This window comes from Equus asinus, unplaced genomic scaffold, assembly GCF_041296235.1.
Source record: "Equus asinus isolate D_3611 breed Donkey unplaced genomic scaffold, EquAss-T2T_v2 contig_1, whole genome shotgun sequence".
Classification (NCBI taxonomy): Eukaryota; Metazoa; Chordata; class Mammalia; order Perissodactyla; family Equidae; genus Equus; species Equus asinus.
This window is the reverse complement of record NW_027224738.1, coordinates 2694805-2700804: the sequence shown is the minus strand read 5'-3', so window position 1 is coordinate 2700804 and position 6000 is coordinate 2694805. Positions and strand designations below refer to the sequence as shown.

Below are 6000 nucleotides of genomic sequence, written 5' to 3'. Positions count from 1 at the left end.
AAAATGATGCACAAACAAAATGAGAATATTAAAGAGATGGAAACTATAAAAAAGGACCAAACAGAAATTCTGGAGCTGAAGAATACAAATAACTAAAATGAAAAATTCACAGAGGGGTTCAATAGCAGATTTGATCAAGCAGAAGAATCAAGTTGAAACCAGGTCATATGAAATTACTCAGTTAGAGAAGAAAAAAGAAAAAAGAATAAAGAAAAGTGAAGAGAGCCTAAGGTACTTATGGGACATCAGCAAGTGGACCAATATATGCATCATGGAACTTCCAGAAGGAAAGAGAAAGGGACAAAAGATTTATTTGAGGAAATAATGGCCAAAAACTTCCCAAATCTGAGGAATGAAAGATATCCAAATTCAAGAGTTAAGCAACATTCTACTAGACTGGATATCTGAAGACTGATCTTATATATATATATAATTTCTATTGAGTTCATAAGAGTTGACATCATTGTGAAATTTCAGTTGTACATTGTTTCTTGTCTGTCACCACGTAAGTGTTCTCCTTCACCCCCTATGCCCACCCCTCACCCCCTTCCCCTGGTAACCACTGAACTGTTTTCTTTGTCCATGTGTTTGTTTATATTCCACATGTGAGTGAAATCATCTGGTGTTTGTCTTTTTCAGTCTTACTTCCCTTAGCATAATTCCCTCCAGGTCCTTCCATGTTGTTGCAAATGGGATGGATCCGTCTTCTTTTAATGGCTGAGTAGTATTCCATTGTATATATACCACATCATCTTTATCCAATCATTGGTCAATGGGCACTTGGGTTGCTTCCAGGTCTTGGCTATTGTGGATAGTGCTGCTATCAACACAGGGGTGCATATGTTCTTTGGATTATTGATTGCAAGTTGTTTAGGTAGATACCCAGTAATGGAATAACTGGATATGGTATTTCTATTTTTAGTTTTCTGAGGAACCTCCATCTTGTTTTCCATAGTGGCTATACCAGTTTGCAGTCCCACCAGCAGTGTATGAGGGTTCCCTTTTCTCCACACCCTCTCCAACTTTTGTTATTTTTAGTCTTAGTGATTATAGCCATTTAAACAGGTGTAAGGTGGTATCTTAGTGTAGTTTTGATTTGCATTTCCCTGATGATTAGTGATGTTGAACATCTTTTCATGTGTTTCTTGGCCATCTGTATATCTTCTTTGGAAAAATGTTCATATCCCCTGATCATTTTTTGATTGTGCTGTCTTTTTGTTGTTCAGTTGTGTGAATTCCTTATATATTATGGAGATTAACTCCTTGTCAGATATATGATTTGCAAATATTTTCTCCCACTTGGTGGGCTGTCTTTTTGTTTTGATCCTAGTTTCTTTTGCCTTGCAGAAGCTCTTTAGTCTGATGAAGTCCCACTTATTTTTTTCTTCTGTTTCCCTTGTCTGAGAAGACCTGGTATTCAAAAAGATCCTTTTAAGTTTGATGTCAGTGAGTCTACTACCTATATTTTCTTCTAGGAGTTTTATGGTTTCAGGACTTATCTTCAAGTCTTTGATCCATTTTATTTTTGTGTATGGCATGAGATAATGGTCTACTTTCATTCTTTTGCATGTGGCTGTCCAGTTTTCCCAACACCATTTGTTGAAAATACTTTCCTTTCTCCATTGTATGTTCCCAGCTCCTTTGTCAAAGATTAGCTGTCCATAGATGTGTGGTTTTCCTTCTGGGCTTTCAGTTCTGTTCCACTGATCTGTGTGTCTGTTTTTGTACCAGTACCATGTCATTTTGATCACTATCGCTTTGTAGTACACTTTGAAGTCAGGGATGGTGGTACCTCCAGCTTTGTTCTTTTTTCTCAGGATTGCTTTAGCAATTTGGGGTCTTTGGTTGCCCCATATGAATTTTAGGATTCTCTGTTCTGTTTCCATGAAGAATGTCATTGGGATTCTGATTGGGATTGCATTACATCTGTAGATTGCTTTGGGTAGTATGGACATTTTAACCGTGTTTATTCTTCCAATCCATGTGCGTGGAATCTCTTTCCATCTCTTTATGTCATCATCTATTTTTAAGACTGATTATATTTTTAATGGCCTTAAAGTCGTTTTATTACCCAGGTGAACATACCTACTACTTTGCAATACTCTTATTCAGTGGAGGAGTGAACATCGTAGAGAATCAACCTGCAGCTCTGTAATCATGTCTGGTTTGGGTGCAGAGGAGAAACCAAACTCCCAAGGGACAGGCCTGAGGGACAGCGTTATAGGAAGGCACAGTTTCACTTCACCCTAGTGAACCTGTGACAGTGTGTTAAGGTAAGGGAAATAACCAATTCATAGACTTTAACAGTGATGGCTATGATACAATTAATAATCTCTCCCTTTGAATAAGTCTTCTTACCAAAGAGCCAAGAATGCCTTGAAATCACTAACTCTGTTCTAAACCTTATGCAACTTGCTGTTTTATATGGTTTTTCAAAGTCATATGATATAAAAGTACTATCAGATACTCTCTAAAACCACAGTTCTTAACCTCTTATAGAGTAACAGACCTCTCAGAGAGTATGTTATAAGAAAGTAGGGACCCTAGTATCCTAGAAAACTGAATCCACACACAAAAGATAAAATTTCAGAGGTTTTACAGATTGTGTGAAGCCCATCCATAGATGCTTTATGTGTTGCGGGGAGCCCAGGTTTAGGAATTTTGTTAATTAAATGATGCTTTAATTTATGTATTATCTAAGTCACATGTGGATAACGAGATTAATGAAAATGTATACATTTTATGTATACACGGAAAGACTGGAAATTTCCTTCAATAACTTTATTCTTCACAAAATATATAAATAAATAAAACAATTCAACTTCTAAAGTATTACCACATTCAGGAAGAAGGCAGTCTATCACCATTCTAAATGACTGGAATGCCTCAATTTCTAATGGCAAAGTGCAAACTGAATTGAAATTAAGTTGGACTGTGACATCATTGCCAGGGATAGAAAAATAAAGTAACAAATACAGTCATTTCTAAATAAGGAACACTAGGCCCCTAGAAAAGTGACAGCAGAGTTTACTGAGTCTTGCACTCGGGCACAGCTTGTCCTGAGGAGGCGTGCCAAGGGCCTGGCTGAGGATCCACACTCTCTGCTCCAGCAGTTTGTTCTTCTGAGAAAAAAATGGAAAGCAAAAGTCATCTTATTAAAAAACACGTTTGGTTGCAACACAACATACAGCTTATATACAGTTTACCTTACAGCTGAGGTAATGTTTTCAAATTGATAACCCATTATGTTCTCCTGCTGTTCTTTAACATCTTTTAACAGCTTCCTCTAGCATGCTCCCAGGATGAAGTAAAAATTCCTCTCCACAACCCACAAAGTCCTGCGCATCTGGCTCTTCTCTCTCTGGCTTCACCGACTTCACCCAGAGGAACCTGTGTGCACTGCGCTCTGGCCACACGTGGTTTTCCAACCCTTCCCCTGGTTACGGTCTCTCCCAGCTGGGCCGACCCTGTTCCCTCTGCCTGAATCGCCTTCCCCTCCCCTCTTTGTTAAGCTAACTCACCTTAACCTGTTAGATCTCAGTCCCCTTCTTCAAGGAAGACTTCCTTATGTTCCTAAAACAACCTATTAAAAACTCATAGGCTTTTGAACTCTAGAACTGTACCTTTTTTGACTACTTGATCACTGTCTATACCCACTAGACTGTGAACTCCAGGAAGGCAGGGGCCATATCTGGTTTGGTTATCAATGTACCATCAGGGTGCAATATGTGACACATAGGTGGAGACCAAAAATTTCTGTTCATTGAATGAATATGTAAATGATATAAGTCTATGATCTGGCTTGTGTAAAATGAATATAATGCTACTGGAAATACTGGCCCATTGAATTGATAAGAAGGTCTTTTGCAGTAAAAGTAGTTATGTTTGTAGGATGGTGTCTCTCTGTGTCCTCGAGAGCTGCTTGTCTATCTGAGGGAAAAGTTGAAGGTTCAGGAGGCAGAATAAGACTTCCCTCGGGGTAAAAAGTGATTTCACTTCAGTGCTGTGCTTTGGAGAAACTTCTCACAGAGACAGCAAATGACATCTCTGCAGAGCAGCTTCTCCATGACATCTTCTCTTGTCTAAACTTGCCCTTTGGGGCCACAGGTGACAAATGAGTTCCAACCGTTATCCCCGATCCCCAAGTAACCAGTATATTTACCCACCTGGGCGGAGGCCTAGACTTGAGTTATCAAAATAGCGAACTGGGTGAGGTGCTGGGAAAGACTTTGATCGGCCATCAAAAAACCAAGATTTCGGTGAGTCCTTTGGCACAGGATCTTGTAAATTCTGTTCCTTGCATTGAGAAGGCGTATGCTGTCTCTCTTGAGAAGCTGGTCCGGTCGCTTTAGGAGACTTTGGAGAATTCTCACAAGTCACTTCTTTGTGAGCTTCTCTTTTAAGAGTTCTCTCCTTCCACATTTTGACCTCATTGGAAAGATGATGATTATTGCTTAAATGTGGGGAAAAATAAAAGAGACTGTAAGACTGCTCAATTCCAGAAATATATTCATATTTACATAAAATTTTTTTTCTTAATTGTGGTAAAATATATGTGACATATAATTTACCATTTTATCATATTTACATTTTAATTTCAACCTAATGCTTCCTAAGTTTGGATTATTTCCACAGTTCAGAAAATGAAATGAGGTCAATATAAATTGAAAAATTGTACTAAATCTCCGTGATCACAGAATCTTGAAAAGTATGATATTAGGTTTCAAATGAATCAGTGATGTCGTCCAGCATGGTTTATCTACTGATACTCTGTGGCAATAATTTGATAAGTTAGTCTTCTGGATGGATGAATCTTTAATGTACCTTTGTTATTTTAAAAGATATATTACACTGTGCTTTTCTGGATTACTTATAGTGTTGCTTCCCACAGGAAATGCTGCCTGCATTTATTCACTCCTTCAGAGAAGCCTGGGAAGCAATCCTAGGCCCTGCTCTCCTTTCTTTGATCAGTCAGCCAAGTGTGTTGATACAACCTCACACTTTTGGGTTCCCCCCCATTCTGCTCTAGCAGCTAGAGACGCCGTATGAGCTCATTAGGCCCCAGCTTAAAATCCTCCAGTGGTGGTAATCCTCCCGTTACATTTAGGAGACCACCCCAGCTGCCTCAGAATGACCTGCAATGTGTAATCTGGACCAGTGGCCTCTGGCATCGCATCTTGCACTTACTCTGCCTCATTCTGTATGCTCTGGCCACACTGCATGTCTTTCTGTTCCACTTTCCTCTTTGACTCAAAGCCTGTGCACATGCTGTTCCCTCAGCCTAGAAGGCTTAGCCATCTCTCCTGTCATCAAGCCTAACTGCTACTCATTTTCAGATCTACTCTTACATATTAGTTTCTTGATCACCGCCCCTCCCCACATCTAGATAAGGTCTGATCCCTCTGTTGGACCCTTTCATAATGTCCTGTTTGCTTTTTTTGTTGTTTAATAGCCTCACACAGAACAGTAGCTATTTGCATATTTATTTAATGCCTATTTTTCTTCTATTGCATCATTAGTAAAGATTAGCACAAGATTCTAATCTTTGGTAGAAGCCAATTAATTAAATTTTTTACAACTGTTTATAAAGGTTAATGGGCTACAATAATGGACCTCAGGGATTCTCCTTTGAGTAAAGCCTCACTGACTTGGGCATATTTGTGGCATATTTAAGCTCCCCTCAAAGATCTTGGTTTACTTTTTGGTTCTTGGCTTAGTTAAAAACAGGCTTAGCTAAAATCAGTTGATGGGCCAGCCCTGTGGCCTAGTGGTTAAGTTCCGGGCACTCCACTTTGGCAGCCTGGGTTTGGTTCTCGAGTGTGGACCCACATCACTCTGTTAGTGGCCATGCTGTGCTGGCAGCCCACATACTAAAAATAGAGGAAGATTGGCATGTTAGCTCAGGGCGAATCTTCCTCAGGAAAAAAAAAAGGTCAGTTGATGGATAGCAAACCTCTGGAATGGTGCTACCATATTCTCATTCCTTTTAAAAAAGACACA

At 39.4% G+C, this 6000-nt stretch overlaps 1 protein-coding gene across 1 annotated transcript in view; it reads right to left on the bottom strand.

Moving 5' to 3' along the window:
* Positions 1-2766: 2766 nt before the first annotated feature.
* The window catches only part of LOC139042840 (centromere-associated protein E-like), a 79828-nt gene continuing 76594 nt past the window's right edge, over positions 2767-6000 (bottom strand). The window contains exons 42-43 of the mRNA XM_070503401.1: positions 4167-4453; positions 2767-3122 (exon numbers count right to left, since the gene is read on the bottom strand). The gene's annotated coding sequence lies outside the window, so the exon portion shown is untranslated. The remainder of the gene's footprint in view (positions 3123-4166; positions 4454-6000) is intronic.